Genomic DNA, 20902 nt, shown 5'->3' on the forward strand with positions numbered 1-20902 from the left:
GGCAGAACCAGAAAAAATGGGAGAAGTTCCCACAGTTCTGGGGATCTTTTTGAGAAGTCGGAGCATACATTTGGGAAGTACACCAGGAGCTCTGTGTGTGATGCTGGAAGAGGTAGAAGGACTACAGCTTGAAATGCTAAGAATAAGTCTATGTTGGGATTGTTCTCTTACAGTGGAAATACAGTGAGTGCTACAGTAAGTAGAGGGAAAGGAGGATGTCGCTGCAGATGCAGACAACATACCTCCAGCAAATATCTTCCCAATCTAAACCTGTAAATATTTTATTTGCTTTGGACATAGTGTGTTGATACCATAACAGAGATCAGTTGGTCCATGCCAACTCTCCCAGATAATTCTTGGATATAGTTTGGGAGATAAAGCTTTCAAGGGATTTATCCTTTCCTGGAGGATGTTTACCTGAGAGCCCAGATTTTGAAGATGAGATGTGGGCTGTTTAACACCAACTGCTTTTAATTTCTGTGAGTATTTCCAGAATTGCTTAATTTGTCAAAATAGGCAGAAGCTAGAAGAATGAGTGAATACTCAACCTGGAGTGGCAAAATGGGAAATGGCAGTAAGAGGTTGCATTCATCAAAATCTAGGTATTCATTGAAGTCCTACTGAAATTTTTCAGTGGAACACAAGGTTCTAAATTATCTTTCAGAAGTCAGTCAAAAATGTTTTTAAGTGTCCACCTGTCATCCTGTTTTTAAGTTAAGACAGAAGCATTACTCTTGCATTTATTTTTTTATTGTTCTCAGCAAATTTTTGGTGCTTCATAATAAACAAACACATTTTCTTTTGTTAGAAATTGAATGCTTGTTGCTGCTGTGGTGAATTTGCACTCTATTAATTTTTTTTTTTTTTCTGAGCCAAGACCCTTCAGTTTAGTAGAGAGAATTCAGATTCCTTCTGCTAGGTTTACAGTAGATTTCCTATAATATTTCTGAAAGAAATATGAAGCAAAGCAGATATTGCCTTAGCACCATTCTCAGAAGGCATTAAAAAAACTTTCAGACATGATATTCTAGTTCTTACCACCTTGAAAGACAGTTCTACAACACATCATATTACAATATATTTTCTTTTCCTACTACTCAGTTAACACTCTGATTTGCATCACAGCTCTGTCAGGTCAGTATGAATTCTTGCATGTCCATAGGATGCCTCCATATCAGGAACTTTTTGTGCTGTCTGTGCTAGACTGATGAGCCTTCTGTCCAGGGGCTTTATGTTTAGATCCATTTCAAGAAGGTCATTGTGGTATAATACCATTATTTAGACTGCGTGAATCAATGTTGATCTGTGGAAAGCCAGCTGGCCACCCAGAATTTGTTTCTCTTATCCAACTGAAAGACTGAATTAAATGTCCCTAAATCTTCCTTTCCATATTAAATTGCTCCCTTTACTCCAGCCATGAAGGTTGAAAGGCTGTGAAATGGTGGAATATGTGATTTGTGGCATCAATAAGGCAATATCTCTTTTCAGATATGTTCTTTCTTACGAAAATTTTGAGGACTCTTATGTTAAAAGAGAAAGTTACAAAGCATGAGGATCAACACTAGAATACATTTGAATAACATGGAGCATAATAGATGGCCCTGGAGTAAACACAAGGCTGTATTTCACTCAAGAACTCAGCTGCAGTCATAAACTGTGAGAGGTTTATGAATGGCATCAGAGCCTCAGGAATTAATTCAGTCTTGTACTCACAGAGATGCCACATGTTGTTATTTATAATACCCACTTTATAATTACTACTCTTAAACAATTTAATGTTTTTAGTTGTAATATTTCAGGGAATAAGTAAAGTAATAAATTTGAAATGCTACACTTCCTCTTTGTAACATCTCCTAAAACATACTCAATTCCTTATTAAATAAGATTTTTAGGTGGACTTTATTTAATACAAACTGACTCCTGGTAACAAACTTTTAACACCGCAAGAAACTCTAATAAGGCCGTGGAGCACAATATTATTAAACATAAGGTCTACGGTCACATTCTTTACTTGAGAATTTGCAGATAGCATAAGGAATCAAATATAGGTAGGGTAAAATATTTCTGCTTGCAGACAGGATATTTGAGTGCAACTGAAAAGCAACTGCATGGAATCAGAACAATCTCATAGAAATCTTCTGGACATGTCCACCCCCATCTCTATCTTGTTTTCTTGGTTTTTTTCTATTTTTTTTTCCCTTGTCCCTTCATTTATTTTTTCTCCTAGGTATATTGTAGTCAGATAAAAATGAATGCAACAAAGAGGTGCCTTCAATCAGTAAGTATTATTTATGAAATGACTTCTTGTCACTCAAATTCAAGGTCCCTATTGTTGGAACACATACAAAAACTCTTCTTGCAGAAGATGCTGCATAGCTTACCTAAGTCATGTCCTTTTATCTCACAAGTTCCATTGTATTGGTGAAATGTTTATGCTACAGAGTATTAGGTATTCTTGCTATGCTTGGATTCTTGTTAAAATGGCATACTGAGAATGAGAGACAGCATGAAGCGAGTTAAGGAAGATATTAAATGCAATTTAGCCCAGTTCAGATCTGGGACCACCTAAGCCGTGATCTGAATATTCCCAAATAGAGTATTTTCAAGCATCTTTATGGAGAGATTCATCAAGATTCAGTTATCCAGGGTCACCAGGTCCTGCTCTAGGTTGCCAAGTTTTTGCAAAATATAGCTGTCTTCATGTGGATATTTACTAAGGCTGAAAGTATTTATCTTTTCATTATGGTCATGGGAAAAAAAAAATCCAGGAAGAAAAAAAATATTCCAGTCTTGATTGCACTGACCTTTTGATGAAAAGTGTTATTTCTTCTTTCAGAGCATCAGTTCGAGTCCTGCATTTATAGTGATTATTTTCAACAAAACTTTCAATGTAAGACAATTTGAGAAAAATGCTGCAACAGAATTGTCAAGTTTTGAGCCTGATTTTCAGAACATTTTCTCACTGTTGTTTAACAGGCATTTTTGTGAGTTTTATCGATAAGTAGTATAGAATTTTGCTATATATAAGCAAAAGTAAAGCTGAACTTCCAAAGCTTATGCATTATGATTCTGATGTGGGAAATACCAAATGTCAGATATGTTGGTTATACAGCTCCTACTTCATTGACTCATTGATTAATTTTCCTTTAATTTCCATATTTTAGTTTAAGTTCAACACAGACATCCTCTTCTTCCTGGTAAAGCATACTAAGCTCATGAAGCCAAATATTTCTTTGGCCACTCAAGGAGTCTCACCGATTCTTATCTCCTCTCAGACCTGCAGTATTAATTAATGCAAGCAGGAATCCAAAATGTCATTCCTTCTCCCCATTACACCATTGTTTGTCACTTCTCCTTTCAGAGATTCTCATGTTGCTCTGGCAAACCAGGTACCATATGTTTGTCTACTCCGGTAGACTCCATTTATATGTAACATATATTACACATAAACCTATGGAGATTTTTGTCCTACTATCTTCATATTTTATACTATCAAGTAAAAAGCAAACCTACCTGAAGAAGCCATACAAATGAATCTTGATTAAGATCTGACAAGATAGCCAGTTATCTTTGTGACTGCTAAATTTATAGGACCCAAAATCCAACCTCTTTTCAAGGTATACAGCAAGAATAATGTGCTTCCTTTTTATCTAACAATTAGTCCATCTTTATAGTGAAAACAATGTGATCCATGATTAGAATAACTTCTAGAAATTCGACATTAACCACTGTAGTTATATATATAAAAGAAAGCAAAAAAAGGGAAAAACGATAACTAGAGCTTAGTCTTAACCGAGCACAACATGTCAATTGAGTGAAAACTAAAAGTGCAAATATAAAGTACTCCAACAATTCATGAAGGTCTTGCAGGAGTTCTAATGTCCTACAGGGCAGAAGCAATGCATTTTAATCGAGAAAACACAAAATTTTGCTTGTTTTGAAATATTTCTGCTATTGGGAAACACTGTTCTCTAGGCCTGCTTTTTAAGAACAAAGAAGTCTATTTGCTTTAGATGGAATAAAAATAATTCTCCACTCTTTATTCTGCAAAGGAAGAGGTTGATGGCTTTCATAACAAGAAGTAGGTAGATAAATTTTTGATCTGTAAAGGATCCCATTTTCAAACTACTGTTGTTTAATGTATCAGAGAATCTCAGAATGTTTGAGGGAGTTCTAGAGGTCATCCAGATACACAGTGTAGTGCAGGGAGACCTGAGATCATTCTAACAATGTTAGATTCAAGTACAGACATGTCAGTTTGTCACATCAAATGAGGCATAGGGTCTTGATGATTTAGTGACTAGGCTAGATTTTTCAAATAAAAGCTTGGGTTTTGCTGAAGGATTTCCAACATCTTCAGTCTACTAGTCATATAGACCTGCATTTAATAGTTTAACATGAAATTTAAAAACATGTGATCATTTTCTGGACCAAGATTTACAGGATAATCTAGGTAAAGAGTGGTGGAGAGAGGAAGCAGCCCTAAGGGGTTTTAGAACTTCTTCAGCTTCACTTCACATTGCCATGACAAAACATATTTGCAGCTACACAGGTCCAGCATTTGGACTGGAGAATGCTTGACTCAAGATGAAAGAATACAAGAAGAGTTCCCAGAAGAAAACTATATCCTTATAAACCTACCTTGCACTGTATGTATGTAGCTTATTTATTAAAAACATGCATCTTGTGGGCACCATAGACCACTTGAACATGAATTATTTTACAGGTTTCATCCCCTTTCTGGTTCTGTACTTGTGAACACAAAAGCTGACACATCTACTAGTTGGTATCCTCAATCAGGTAGTTGTCAGTATTGAAAATTTCAGAGGAAGAAGTTTAAAATCATTGAATCATAGAATGTCCTGAGTTGGAAGGCACCCACAAGGATCATCGAGTCCAACTCCTGTCCCTGAAGAGACAACCCCACAGTTCACATCATGTGTCTGAGGGTGTTGTCCAGTCTCTTCTTGAATACTGACACGCTTGAGGCCACGACTGCCTCTCTGGGGAACCTGTTCCAGTGCTCCACCACACTCTGGGGGAAGAACCTTTTCCTAATGACCAACCTAAACCTCCCCTGGCACACCTTTCTGACATTTCCTCAGGTTCTGTCATTGTTCGCCAAAGAGAAGAGATCAGCGCCAGTCCCTCCTCCTGCCTTGTGAGGAATCTGCAGACTGCAATGGGGTCTCCTCTTAGTGTCCTCTTCTGCAGGTTGAACAAACCAAGTGGCTATAGCTGCTCCTCATATGGCTTTCTCTCCAAACCCTTCACCAACTTCATAGCCTCTTCTGGACACTCTCTAGTAGTGTTGTATCTTTTCTATCCTGTGGCACCCAGAACTGCATTCAGTGCTGCAGGTGAGGCCGCACCAGTGCAGAGCAGAGTGGGACAATCATGTCCCTCACCCAGCTGGCAATTCTGTGCTTCATGCACCCCAGGACATGGTTGGCATTCTTGGCTGCCAGGGCACACTATTGGATCATATTGATCTACAGCAAGCTGTAAGACAACCTCCTCCCTCCAAGAGATGTCATCTTCCCATCTTTCTCTCATAGGAGTTGGTTGAAGCCTGAAGTTCTAATGCTTGTTTCATAAAAATTAATATTTTACTAAATTAATTAAGTGCAGATATACAGATTAATGCCTTTTCTTTTGAGACCTGCTAAATTTTTCACATCAACATTTTCATTTGGCAGCTAGTTCTACAAATTGATTATACATTTTGGCACTTGGTATTTCTTTTTATGCATTGCCAGGGAGCAACAAGACCAGGGCTGCTCCTTGTGGGAAGGGGGCTGGGAGCCAAGGGCAGCCACCATGCAGATCAGGCAGAGGAGAGGTGGGTTGACCCTTGAGGAAGGCCCACGAACTCCTTTCAGTATCTGGCTGTGAACTGTGACAAAAAAGTCCACAGTCACCACGGTGGCGGTGCTCCCTGGTGAGGAGCCAGGTCTACCATCAAACCCAAGATGCAGCGGCTCATCTGGAACAGGGAGCCAGGGCTACAGTGGGCATGAAGTACTTGCAGGTAGCTAGCAAGGCTGGTCTTTGCCTCTGTATGGTGACCTTGGCCATGGGGGTCTTCCATGGGCCTGACTTGGTGTAGCCTGTAGACCAGGACCCATGAACTTGGCCCCTTGGATACAATCAATGATCCAGTGGCCCGGATGCTGGGGATGTCACTGGGGCAGGGACTGATGGCCTTGGGCTCAGCTGAAATGGGATTCTGGACCATGGAAAGGGTGGTGGGAGGCACCTGGGAGGCTGGACAGGCCTTATAGTGCCCTCAGATCCCCCAAAGTCAGTTTTAATTCCCCCTCATTTTAATTTAATTGAGTGGATTCTTGTTTTGTATTCCAAGACACAGAATAGAGTAGTTTCTAATGACACTTGCCTGTTTTTTAGACACTTCTTGAAGCACTTCGGATACTTTGATCATATCCTCTTTTCTTATTTCAAAGTAAACAGTCCTAATCTTCTCAGTCTCTCTTAATCTCTGAGATAACCCTTGGTGATTCATCACTCCTCTGCAAGCTCTCTCTGCCTCTGCCTCCACAAAACATTTTTGAGACAAGGTGACCAGTACTGTAGCCAGGATGAGAATGCAGCGCCCACTGATTTATTGAAAGACAATATAATGTTATTTATATATTCAGTCTCTAATATTTCCTGTAATGTAGCAGCTTGTTAGCTTTTCTGAATAGCTGCTGAGTGGCACTAACACTTTCAGGTCTCGTGTTAAATTGAGGTCCCTTTGCTGTGTTGCCATAGGTGCTAGGTGCTATGCTGCTCATGTTAGATGTTGCTATATAGATGTTATGTTTACTGTGTTGCTATAGATATTGTAAGATGTAGGAATGTTTTATCTCAAGTACACATTTATTTATACGTATTGACATTGAAATGCATTTGCTATGACATTGTCCTTTCAGGGCCACTGCTCAAATGTGCTGCCACAGCATGTGTGAAAGCATGTGACAAGTTAGTCGATATTGGTGTGGGGACCGAATGCTTTCTACCCTCCCTCTTGTAGTCCACCTGTGCCTACTTTTCTTCTGGGATGCAGGTGCATACCTCCAGGAGAAGCTGTGATGCCTTTACCCACTCAAGATACAGACCAGGAGTTATGGGATAGTCACAACAATATCTTTGGGAGTAGTGGATGAAGCAGGACACACCATTTTTGAAACATGAGGACACTGTAACACACACCCAGGACAATTATCCCAGTTTATCTCTCTCTCTTCAGATTGGAACAAGTTGATCTCCCATCCTCTGCTACCCACAAGTTATCTTACAGGGATGAAGAGAAGAAGCTGACTCAATGCATTTAAAAAAATAAATAAATAAATAAATAAAGGTTAATTACATATGGCAAGGATCAAGAAACTCAGACATTCAGACATTTTCTGAGGAGGGTCATCTGAATTGCCACATTTTAGATAAATTCTTCCCAGATGTCTAGAAATTCAGTTAGTATATATTGGAAAAAATTTAAAGAAAATCTAGGTTTGTAATAGCCTGATTTTACTAGTGTATAGCCAGTGTACTCTGGATCAGCCAGTATCTTTAAAATAAAGGATTTTGAAAATATCCTTTTTGTGCATTTTTACATCCAAAGAAAGCTGGGAATCAGCTGACATTTACATAGATGAAAATCGAGTGAAAACTGATAGGTTTTGAAATTTTATTGTCTGAAGAACACTAATTTTTTTTAGAGTTTGAAAATGTAATGACTTATGGAAAGTTACTCTCATATAGAGACAGTGATTTCTCATAATGACATGAAACTGAGTATAAACAAAAACAAACCTGCATTTTGTGAAAACCTCTCTGATAATTTCAAATTCTATCTAGATAGTCCAGAGACATTAAAGGCTGCTATAATTTGTAAGGTCTACCAGTGGAATTCGGCCACTTAACTCTTCAAGGAGATATCAGTGTTTCCATTGTTCTTGAAAAATTTTGTCAGAATTTAATAAGATACTTTCTGCTTGCTGCAAACTTTACGCAGTGGGATGCCACATCCTCTGGTTTTGTGTCATTCACTGGAAAAGAGTCTGAATGAGTTTTTTCGAATATGAGTGTGACTGCCTAAATGAAAACACTCCAGTATAATTATAGCAAATTATATTTTTTCCACAAATTCATTTTGTCATCCATTGCATTAATTTAATAATGTAATGATAAACTCCAGACTCTGTTTACGCATCTTGACAAAGTCTTGTGCTCTTAATTTTTTTAAATCAAAGATGTTACAAATGTAAAAATTAGGTCTTAAGTTTAAAAATTGATTGTTTTCATTACAAAGCTAGCATTAATGTTTAATGAGATTGAATACACATGACTACATATGAGAGCATAGATATAAACATCATAAACCACAAAATAGTTAGGTGACCTTTCCCCAGACTATTTTCAGTGGCAGAACTATGACCTTCTTAGGTTGTGTTCTGAATTTCTGGCATATCACTGATTGCAAAATCAGTGCATATAGTGAAAGCAAGTCTTAGAATGCCATAAACTGTTTCATATGACAGAAATGTGAGCATTTGAAATGTGTTGAAAGCTCTAATGTAAATTATTTAGACTGCTTGCATGATGCAAACCTCTCTGCTTGAAGAGACTAATCAATTCTTTCATTTAATAGGATTTTTAATTGGATACAACAGCCAGGGGTGCAAATATTGTTCAGCTACTTAATTCATTGGCCATTTAATTGAGGCTAGCCTAATGTTTTCAGTGTTACTACATATATTAGAGCAAAAAGACAATATTAAGATGATTTAATTGTGAATCTTGCAACAGGAAAACCTTAAGCCTTGAGCAGAATGTTGAAAATATAGATTGCATAGTACAGAGATAATTATATAGTCTTGAAACAGTATGGCATGATGTATACTCCATCACCAGTGGTGGAACATACCTTCTGATACTATAAGCAATAAAACGGGCACTTCAAATTGAAGGAGACATCTGCACAAGATGCACTTCATGTATTTGTCAGTTGTATGCTTCTTATTAGTTTCTTAAGCCTTTATACTCAACCAAAGTGTAAATATGTCTTTATTTTGTTCATTTTAACTTCTGGGAATGTTGCTTTCTCTCACACAAAAAAAAAGACTGTAAAGGCTAATCAGTTAAAAAACTACCTATACAAATATACTGCAAGCTGTGTTAAACAGACATTAAGGTACAATTTTCTGCTAAACTGTATCCCAAAACAGTTTTGCAAACAGAGGACTAGAAATAAGCATTTAAGATAAAATAAGAAAATGTTTCAATTGTCATTGAAAAGGTTCATGTTTTGAGGTTAACACATTTAGGAAAATAAAAGAAGAAAAATTGTTTGGAAAATAAGACCCATGCTGTTTATTCAAGGTCAGATTTGCCTGGTATGAAATATAGTTTCATGTCATAGAAGCCAAAGAGCCGAAGTCCTGTCCTTCCTTGCAGCTCAAGAAATTGGGAGTGGTGATTATTCTAACCCAGCTATTATCTCTAGAAATAATGTTTTTGCAGAAGCTAAGTTAATGAGGTAAGGGCTGGTGATCTGCTAATTAAAAATCTTAAAATAGGACTAGTGATAAATGGGGTGTCAAAATATCCTAGCCAAGGAAGAATCCTTAAGTTAGCAGTGATCAATGCACAGCTCTGATTTCATGACACTGCATATTCATTTAATGAACCTCCTCTTTTATCTGTTAATTACTACAACACTCTCTGGATTAGGGCTACAGCACATTCTTCGGAGAATCTGTGCATTGTCTAGTTCAAGTTTATTTATGAATATTTATTAGTTTGCTAGCATACCAGAATCTTCTTCAGCTGACACATTGCCTCACACTAATAAGGGCTTTTGTTTGACATGGAAAGCAGTTGATTTACATTGGAAAGGCTGTTAAAGCTCAGTGTATGTCTTTCAGAAAAGCAAAGAAAATTTGGAATCTAAATATACAGACTGGTATTTTCGAACAGGCCCAGCTGAATTATCTGACCTGAGTGCTACACAAACCCAACTTTAATTCTAAATAGAAACATCTGGCCAGTAGTTCTACAGCTAATGGGAAACCCTCTTTTCAATTCTTCTCTGAAAACAATATTTATTCCAAACTCAATGCAGTGAAATGTTCATTCATATATCATAAAAAGATATTCAAACTAAACATAATTTATCTGGATATTGTTGATGTTCTTAACCATTTTATTAGAGCATATTATGGCCTCTAGTTAAACCTGAGCACCCTGTTTGACTTGACTTGCAAATATAAATATGATGAAGCATATTTTGTTGCAAACCAAGGCTACACAGAAGATGAAACAGGATAAATGAAAATAAGAACATGAAAAAAATGTGGCATGGTTGCAAGGATGCAGAACAAATGCTGCAAGATTTCAGTATAAATAAAAAATCAGTACAAATCTATCAGTCTCTGGAAAGCTTGATGATAGTAACCACTGAAACTTGTACTGTCAATAGTAGGGATCCAACAGCAAACTCACCACTTTGCTTACACAAGATGTCCCTATAAAAGTTAACAGTTTAGCATCTACTAATTTCAGTCCTGTTTAAGTTATTGTCAGGTCTCAAGAGATCTGAAAAAAAAATGCTCTGGAATAAAACAAGAGATATAGTTCTTATTTTTAAGCATGATCAGCCCTTCTCTTGGAAGGATGAGGTTTCTCTTTCTGAGACAGAACTAATCAGGAATAACCACAAAGTAGCCATAGTTTCAAACGTTGAATGTGAGATTTGATGCTAAACTGTCACAAAGAGTCTTATTTCCCTAATTATTTAGATTAGGAATCTCATTTAAGTCCCTGTGATATTGTTAATTTCTTACGAGAGAAAAACATGGATGTGAACTGGGTATAAGGAGGACTTGGTGCATGTCAAATACTCCTACATCGCACTACTGAGCCTCATCATCTCCTTGCATCTGCTACTATAGATAAAATCACAGAACTTAAGGCCAAAATGGCGGTCTAGACTATTCAATCTCCTGTACAACACAAGGCATTAAATTTAATCGAGTTACTTTTGCAACAAGCCCAATGTTTTTGCACTTTTATGGTCTGCCAAAGCATATTAATTAACACATAATGAAGTACTGGAAAGAAATCAGATCTTATAGCAATGAAAAGTTGTCTAGAATAGAATATACAGGAAGACTAAAGCACGCTGAAGTACTGTGGAGGAAGAAGCACCAGCACAGTATGTATATATGGGTATGGAGGGAGACCTTAACTATTAGAAAAAACTACAAGGACTGCTCCCTGTGAATGAATTCACTAATTTATAGACAAATTTCTAAATACAGAAACAGAGAGAAACAACTACATTTTGCATGTTACCTCAACAGATTTGCACAGAACACTTTTAATCCAAATCAGCAGTTATTTAATACTTTATTCTTAATACCTGTCAGGGCTTTGCTAACAAGCATTAGATTTTCTACTCTCCGAGTCATCTTGGATGCAGTATGCCTGTCTTTCTAATTGTGTCTTTTCTCTGACTTGACCCAAGAGTGAGATGATTTGCCACCTATACTCTTACCTTAAACTGTGCCAGCCTAATCGGCTCCAGATATAATCAAGCATTCACAATGTCAGTGTTTCATTTTCACCTTTGCTTATTTTATGTAAAATGACATTGATCACTAGTCAAGTGATTAGCTGAAATTCTGTGGCTTTGTCAGCAATGTTATAGACATTATCTGAGTTTTGCTTTATTTTTCAGTGTTTACTCCAGTGTGCAACTATTGTCACAAGAGCTTTGGATTCATAACCTATGTATTTTTACTAGTGTCATGGGACCATAATGAAATGCAGGCTTTCTTTTATATTCACACCCAACCATAATGTGTCTGACAGCTGTCCAACCTGTAGATACACTGTTTGCATGCTTTGTGAGGTATTTGTAGTTGAGTCATTTACCTTCAGAACTCTGAATATTCTCCTCAGTAGATTCTATGTTTCTCCATTGACTGTACAGGAACACAGATTTTTAACTGTCATCTTCAAATGTGTACCATAATTGCTTTCCAGAGTAGATTGTGCAAATAACCTCATCCATATTTCACAGGCTGATTGGAAGAAAAATTATATCTAGCTTAAATACCTTTTTTTTTTTTTTTTTCTCTCACAGTATTGTGATATTCTTTCAGTAATCTTAAAGATTGTATTATGAAAAAAACCTGAAATCTGTATCCATCTGTAATTGTGCTCTTGCAACCTTTGATTTTGGTAAATGCTTTAGGTGATTTTTGGTGGTATATGCCTGACTGAAATTTATTTCCTGTTACAATGACCCTCTGAAATGTATGTACACATACAAACACAGAATATAAAAATGAATATACTATGTGTAGTGTATAGCTGCTACCCATCTGACAGTCTGATATGAGTGAATTTTTGGAAGGTGGGGGGTACCAATCCTGGAATTCAGCAATTGATTTCTAGGAAATAGTGAGATTGCGATTTAACTAGTGGCACCAGGCTTTTACCTTTGGTTGGAACAGAAATTTTCTAGCCTCTGGGAATAAAAACAGAGACGGTATCACACAAGCGCTAGCATGTTGCAAGATCTCATTGATGTCTTTGCTGATTAATTAATTTTTCAATTCAGTGATAGAAATTAAGGATAAAATTAATAAAAAGCATCCAGCTAGATAAATACCATATTAAAATGTGCAACTTCTCTCTCCCAAACAAAACTGTCAATTATTTTAATGTGAGATATATCAAACATTTAACTTCGGGCATGTGCAATAAAGGGTGAACAAGACCAAAAAAAATGCTAAGGCTGATATATATATATTTTTTTTCCTATTGATTAGGCAAATATTTAAAATGAGAATATTTGAACTCTCAATTCTTGGTAAGCACCTTTGTCATCAGACTAACAGGTAAGCTTTGTAATGTGAAGTTGCTCCACCATGTATCCATTGCAACTCAAATAACCCATCTCATATAGAGCTTTAACAATTGGATAAGAACAACGCTTTTGCTCTCTTTGGGTCAACTAATATTAAATTGGGACACATATAACAGAGATCAACCGAAGAAAAAGTTAAGGTTTTAGAAACCGTTGATCTGCAATAACTGTCTGGGTGAACTGCTTTATCCAAGAACGTGCAAGATAATTTGAATGAGTTTAGCCCTCTTTTCACTGCACTCTGAACTTTTGTTTGCCACATAGGTAGAGCATGCATACACTCTCACACACACATATATAATCTTACCACAGATAGGATGATGCTGAGGCACAGAAATGACCTTACAACCTTAGAGATTGTAAAGAAGGTATGTATTTACAGCACTGAACACACAGGGGAATAATTCCACCTAAGACGTGTGAGCTTGGTTAAATTCAGTAAAGTGTTACATATTCATGAAAGTTCTAGGAACACCTCTACATCTTCATAACCTGTCCCTGAGAAGGCGGTTCTGAGAAATCATTTCCACAGCCTCCACCTCCGGCCTCTCCTGATTGTGCCTTTGCAGTGATCATGAACTGGGGTCTTCTTTGCTGTACACTTTTAGCTCTGGCCTGTGTGCTCAGTTGGCTGGGACTCAAACTGATGAGTTGGTTAGAACTGGAATATCTTCTGTCTTGTGCTCGTTTCTGTAATCTAGTTCACTCAAGGATGCACCAAGGGTGCACCTAAGGTTTTTTATCTTTGCAAGGCCTGTGAAGTCGTCAGCAAACTCCTGTTTCTCATACAAAAAGTTACACAAAGCTAAGCAAAGCTAGGCAGCTGTGATGTGGGTTAAGGGTTAGCTCTCTAAGTGTTAGCTCCTTAGTTCTTTAAGTGTCACTTAGTTAATTCCCTGTATCAATGCAAGGTACTGTTTTGCATGGTACTAGATCTTTGTCCACTTTCCTCCCTCATGTTATCCTGGTACTCAAACATGATGTTGAGAGAGAACTCTTATTCAGTTCCACTTCAGCTGCTTTGTCCATCCCAAATGTGCAAAACTGTACTCAAATTTGAACGTGTATTCCTTCAGTTTTGGTAGCTGTGAACTATAGAAGTATCACATATCAAGTAGAAATGACTTTTGGAATACTCAAATCAGAATTATATAAAATTAGGACCCAAATCATAACTTTGCTGATTTCTAATTAATGCCTGTAGAGTAAAAATATAAAGTTCAGTATGTGTCTTGAATTTGGTGATACCATGATCTTAACTCATTTTCTAAAAAGAGAAGAAATGAATGTATTTCTTAAAACATCAAAACATAATAGATTTTTAAATATTACAAGATACAGAAGATGACTATAGGTAATTTCAATACAGTAAAATCTGTCTTTTTATGAATAGATACATTAATTTTGCAAAACTCCAGGCACGCCAATGGAAAATTTGTTGAAAGCAACAAATAGAAAAATAGTTCTTGTTTTGTACCATTTATGTATACCTTTTATTCCCACTATATCCCTCTCTTCTTTATGTTCCATGCTTTTCAGGTTGTAATAGAAAAAAAATGGCATAAGAGTATGAAAAGGAAATGTTCTGAATTGCTTACTGTATTATCAGAAATTGTGTGATTTGTGATTTTGCTAAGTAAACTCCACAGGGCAAAAGTATGTGAAAGGTGTATAATCCTGGCCTCCTGAAATATTTATTCATGTTAATGCAGTGCACAGTTAGAATTGCCTTTGTGTATGTCTGTTTCAGACCAGTCATAACAAAAAGGAACTAGGAAGGTAATTATAAATAATTCAATGAATCTCTGTCAATCGAAATAGGAAATTTTGTATGCATGTAAGGGTTTTTAACTTTGCCAGGAGGGCTTCCCATATACACAAAGGAACTATGTAAACAAATATTCTGCATATGCTTGTGAATAATTAAACACATTTAAACAGGAAATAACTGTTCTAATGTATCTACACATAATGACTGCTTGCTATAGCTATAGAAGCTGTAGTTTACTTTTTACTAATTGTGTGTGTACAACATAGGGATTAGGGTTTATAGCATTCTCTGAAATCATACGTGATCTTATAAAGTAAAGAAGACTTGCAGAAGTGGTAGGGATAATTAATGAGTCATTTTCAGGTGATTATAAGCCTCAATTCATTATATTAGAGTGTAGTGCTAATAAGAAAGGTCACTGCCGATTTTCAGGGGTGATAACCAAGGTCAGTATTGGTTACTACAGATGTGTCCATAGCTTCCAAATACACAGTTACTGAAGTGCTCGTTTAACTCGTCACAATTTTTACAAAGAGTTTAAAGTTAAGAGCCAAGAAAAATTGATATGTCAATGGTTGCTGTGCCGGCAGAGAGCCTGACACAATTATGTACAGGGTATAAATTGTACCACACATCTCAAAAGAATGTTATTTGAAAGATACACTGGTGAGGGTCATTCCCAATACTACTTGAAGGGTAATCTATTTATGGAAATAATGGAGAATATGGCAGGCTCAGTCACATCCACCATGGTAAATGTTACTTTTATACTTCTACTTCATAAGAGATGGACTATAAAAAGGAGGACTGAAAGCTGAAAAGTATCTACTCTCTTTTGAGTGGATCTATAAACAGGACCAAAAAAAGTGAAGCTGAGAGATTTCCCATGACACAGAGTGCATAGAACATCAGCTTGCCTCAGCATAGCAGCAGCACAAAATATTAATAAAATCTGAAATTTGATCTGGTTGCTTAAAATAAATAACTTTCATTCTGAAAGACAATGAACATTACTATATTTTCATTCCAGTTCCATATAAAACTACATCTTTTACAAGTTTTACTAGGAAGGAGCATTTCTGTGAACCTTCTTTTTTTGACATATCAGCATATGTCACTGCAATAATCTAGGAAATGGAATACTTGAAATCTGTGGTCCATAGAAAAGAAAAGAAAAGAAAAGAAAAGAAAAGAAAAGAAAAGAAAAGAAAAGAAGAGAAGAGAAGAGAAGAGAAGAGAAGAGAAGAGAAGAGAAGAGAAAGAAAAGAAAAGAAAAGAAAAGAAAAGAAAAGAAAAGAAAAGAAAAGAAAAGAAAAGAAAAGAAAAGAAAAGAAAAGAAAAGAAGAGAAAAGAAAAGAAGAGAAAAGAAAAGAAGAGAAAAGAAAAGAAAAGAAAAGAAAAGAAAAGAAAAGAAAAGAAAAGAAAAGAAAAGAAAAGAAAAGAAAAGAAAAGATGGGAATGCTATACTGTACTGACAGTGAAAAGATTTTAAAAGTTTGAAGACAGTAGAATTATTTGTGCAAGAAATATTTTGACAGGAGCTTGCTTTTGCTATTAATATTCTTGCCAACTAACAAAATAAGTACTGTAACTGTGAGCGTGTGCTTCTTCCTCCATTGTGCCTTACCTTAACCTGCATTCAAGTTCTATACAACCTCAACAGGTACTTTTGTTCCGTGTATCTATTAAAGCTTTTCCTTCAACAGACTTCATGAAAGATTGATAGTGATCCATGAGTAAGCTTTTGTACAGTTAGAAATCCTTCACCACCAAATCCACTAATTCACGAAGAATTGCAATCATTTCTCATACTGTAAGGAAGTTTCAGTTAGTGCAAAGCTGATTGGTTGTTCTAGACCATTCATGTGTGAATTATTCCAGTCACTGAACGTAGAAATACAGCCTAGACAAGAAAACACATCACCAACTTTAACTGAATTGAGCTGGTCCTAGTCCTCATCCACCCTGTAAAACACTTTTTCTTGACTAATATGTAACCCAACTATACTGCTCTTAAGTGGACAAGCTGATTCAACACATATAAAAATATCAGTTTTTTTCTTAATCAAATTAATGGAAGATTAATTAGTTTACAGGAAAGAAACCTAAACATTTTATAACTTTTCCTTGTTCCTACAGAAAGTTCTCTAGTGTTTATCTGTATTTTAAGATCATTCTGTTGCATTGATTTAATATTCTTCTGCCAAAGTATTAAGATAAAGACACTTATTTAATATCCCTGTTCCCATATTCTTAGCACACACTGAAAGTAAGTTAGTGAGATATGCCTATGCCTACTGACATTTCAAATTATAGTGCTGTGGAGAAAATGTCATTTAATTTTAATTAAGAGTGGCTCGCCTCCCCCAAATTTGGATTTTTTAATGTTTTAAGCCAAACTTCTGTGATAATACTTACTGTTTAAGCATCCCTGGTTTTAAATTATCATGCCAGACTCGAAAATCTATCCATATTTATATGGCTGGGGGTGAGGTCTAAGAGGATGTGTAAACTTCACAAATTACAGAAAATTTCAGATAAGACTGTGAACCCAAGGCACACATAGAAACAGGTCACAGCCAGGTCAGCAGAAGACATGAACACCAAAAATCACCTTGTGGATGTTGATGGTAGAATATGTCAGGCAAAGGGAAGAATATCTACATAAAGATTTCATCCAGCATGGGGACAGACTCTGCTTGATTTAATCCACTGAGGGAGAAGACTTCCAGAGATAGGCAAGAAAGAACGAAAAGCAGTTGGAAGTGTTTCAGTGAGAGCTGTTGGGAATGAACTTTTCTGACTATACCCTTTTGATGGATCTTGCTAGTCCAGAGTTCTTCCTTGTGATATTTCTATCTCTGTTGACTATTTCAGAGTAGTCCCTTTGGCATTACTTACCTCATGTAGGAGAGTATCTAACACTCAGTTAGATCTGCTTCATGTCTACTCTTTCCCAGGCCTTCAGCCTTTCATCTTGAATGGAGTCCTACACCACTGAAGAGTACATTGCCAACCATGCAGGCCTTCCTTCTGCTCCAGTCACTTCAAACAGAAGGCTAATGTTAGTTCTATCCTGCTCAGAGTTGTTCCTCTGCAGTTGATCTTTCCGCTTAAGGATCCACTCCTGGATTTAATGACAGTTCCTGCCTTTTGTTCTTCTCTTTTTCCACAGATACACTTTTTTTCCAGTCTCCCATGATCTCTTGTGAGGCCATCTTTCTCCCTAACCTCTCTTAAGGTGCTAAACAAAACTTCACCACCCTAAGCATCTTCATAATCTGCTTTAGATTATTCCTTTTAATCTCTTTTCCACATCATGAACATGCTTTCTTCAGGTGTCACCAAGAGGGACACATTTAAGCTACTTGTTAAGAATTTTTTTCAGGATTACCTTGTCTAGTCAGCCCCACTAAGTCACCCTTGCCACAGAGTGACAGATGCTAATAGTAGGCTGCTATCCCATAAAAACCAACAGATATCATTAGTGTAATTAGCTTCTGGAAGGACTGTATGTCTGGCAACATGAAAGGAAATAAAGAGCATTAAAGGCTTATTAAACTATCCGCATTTTGTAATATAATCCACATGGGATGGAAACCATGCCTACATGGTCACAACCAGAAACCAGGCAGGTTACAATCAGAAAACCAGGACTGAGGAAAAGCCAGGCTTTCAAGGCCTTGGCCTGTATATCCGTCTTGAATGGAAAGGAAAATAATCAGGTTTTAAAACAGATAAGAACTGGAGGACTTTCCTGTTGGTACTGGAAAAAATGGGAATAAGTCATTCCTGCGTTTGTTCCCAGGTCACTGCAACTACAGGACAGACCATAATTATGGAGTGAACCCTTACACTGTTTTAATTGTGTTCTCCCAGCAGACTGGGGATTTTGTTATTGTACTATGAATGACACAGTTGAGATAAGTGTTTCTTCACAATTACACTTACTCTTGTTAGGCTTGTCACTGAAACAGAGATGGAGTTGAGTTCAGTGGCCAAATTACATCAATAGGTTTACTTTGCAATGTTCTGCATATATTCATATTTAATCCAAATTGAATTCAAAATGCATTATAAATACTTAATAACATTGATTTGACCCCCAATTAGGTGATGCGTGTCCACAAGTAACTGTAAGATACAGCATGTTTTCAGTATTTCATTATCTTCTCTTTTTTTCTTTTTTTTTTTTTTTTTTGAGTCAGTCTCTCCACTACCTGCTCAACAGACAGATGAGCCTCTTATCAGAAGTAGCAGATGGCAGAGCCAGTCTGTTTGAATTTTCCGACATGCACTTGTAGAACATTTCTGCAAATTTTTTTTAAGTGCATTATATTACAGCACAACTGGGGATATAGGCAGGGGGATAGCACAACTTCTGTTCAGGAGTGTATTTTTAAACCTTGTCACAGAGTTCTGTAGTGCAAAGGATGTATTTTTTAGCTCAGATAAAGCAGACTGAATCTTAATTGACACTGTCTTCAGTCCCCCTCATTTCAATGTCATTAACAGGGTTCAGAGAATGAACTGAGGGATTGTCTTTTAAATTTGTGAACTGGGGGAAAATCTGCCCATTAATTTACTGAGAAATTAATGTCAGTTAAATGAATCAGAACATTGCATAACACTGAATACTGCAGAATTTCAAAATACTCATGACAAAGAAATGGACTAAATGTTTAATCTCTGCAGCTAATAAAAATGTACAGTCTCTCCTTGGTGATATGTGCATACGTGTATATATATCTGTAGTTACATTAGAGCTGTCCTGTTTTCCAGGTTTTGGACAAGGCTCAGGTATTATCCTGCAGGTGATTAATCTCAGAGAACAAGAAAGTGAGAAAAGAAACAGAAAAGAACAAGGAGAACCCTTGCATTTAGTTGATCGGAGTAAATATCAGAAATGTGGCACATCTAGTTGAGTTGTATGCTCAGGGTTCACAAGAAAGCACATGAAGAGCAGCCCATGAGTCTCTTCCACAGCTCATTTACACTCTGAAGTTGACAGACATGAAATCTGGGCAGGCCTTACAAATAAGCGCCATAGGCTCCCAAAAAACTATTTTGCTAGCAAAAACTGCCAAGCTTCTCAGAATATTCCCTATTCCTTTCAGAACTTCAGCAATATCTCTCCCAGCTGCTATTCATAGCTTAAAGTCACACCATAGGCCTTCTTTATATTCTAAGGACATGTCACATGCACACAAGAAATAAAAATAAAAGTAAATCCCATACACAGGAGTTGTGAATTTATGTTCTGTAAAATCTGGAAATCTTTCAGAATAAAATTGAAGTTGATGACATAAATGTTCTGCTTTATTGCTTTTTATATTATTTCCATGTTCTATCATACTAGCTAGGTGGGGATGAGTAAACCTTGTTTTAATATCTATTTATCACAGAAGCACAGAAGTTTGGGATTGCAAGGGACCTCAAAAGATCATCTAGTCCAATCGCCCTGTCAGAGCAGGAACAACTAGATGAGATTACACAGGAATGTGTCCAGGTGGGTTTTGAATGTCTCCAGAGAAGGAGACTCTACAACTCCCCTGGGCAGCCTGTTCCAGTGTTCTGTTACCCTCACTGTGAAGAAGTTGCTTCTCAAATTTAAGTGGAACCTCCTGTGGTCCAGTCTGAAACCATTACCCCTCGTCCTATCATTGATTGTCACTGAGAAGAGCCTGTCTCCATCCTTGTGACACTCACCCTTTATATATTTGTCAACATTAATAAGGTCACCTCTCAGTCTCCTCTTCTCCAAGCTAAATAGACCCAAGCTCCCTCAGCCTTTCCTCAAAAGGGAGATGCTACACTCCATTCATCATCTTTGTTAGCCTGCGCTGGACTCTCTCCAGCAGTTCCCTGTCCTTCTTGAACTGAGGGGCCCAGAACTGGACACAATATTCCAGATGTGGTCTCATCAGGGCAGAGTAGAGGGGAAGGAGAACCTCTCTCGACCTACTAACCACCCCCCTTCTAATTCACTCCAGGATGCCATTGGCCTTCTTGGCCACAAGGGTACAGTGTTGGCTCATGATCATCCTGCTGTCCACCAAGATCCCCAGGTTCCTTTCCCCTACACTGGTCTCTTAACAGTCATTCCCCAACTTATATTGGAACCTGTGGTTGTTCCTGCCCAGATGTAAGACTCTACACGTGCCCATGTTATATTTAATTAAATTTTTCCC

The sequence above is a fragment of the Nesoenas mayeri genome (assembly GCF_963082525.1).
Source record: "Nesoenas mayeri genome assembly, chromosome: 2".
In the NCBI taxonomy this organism is placed as follows: Eukaryota; Metazoa; Chordata; class Aves; order Columbiformes; family Columbidae; genus Nesoenas; species Nesoenas mayeri.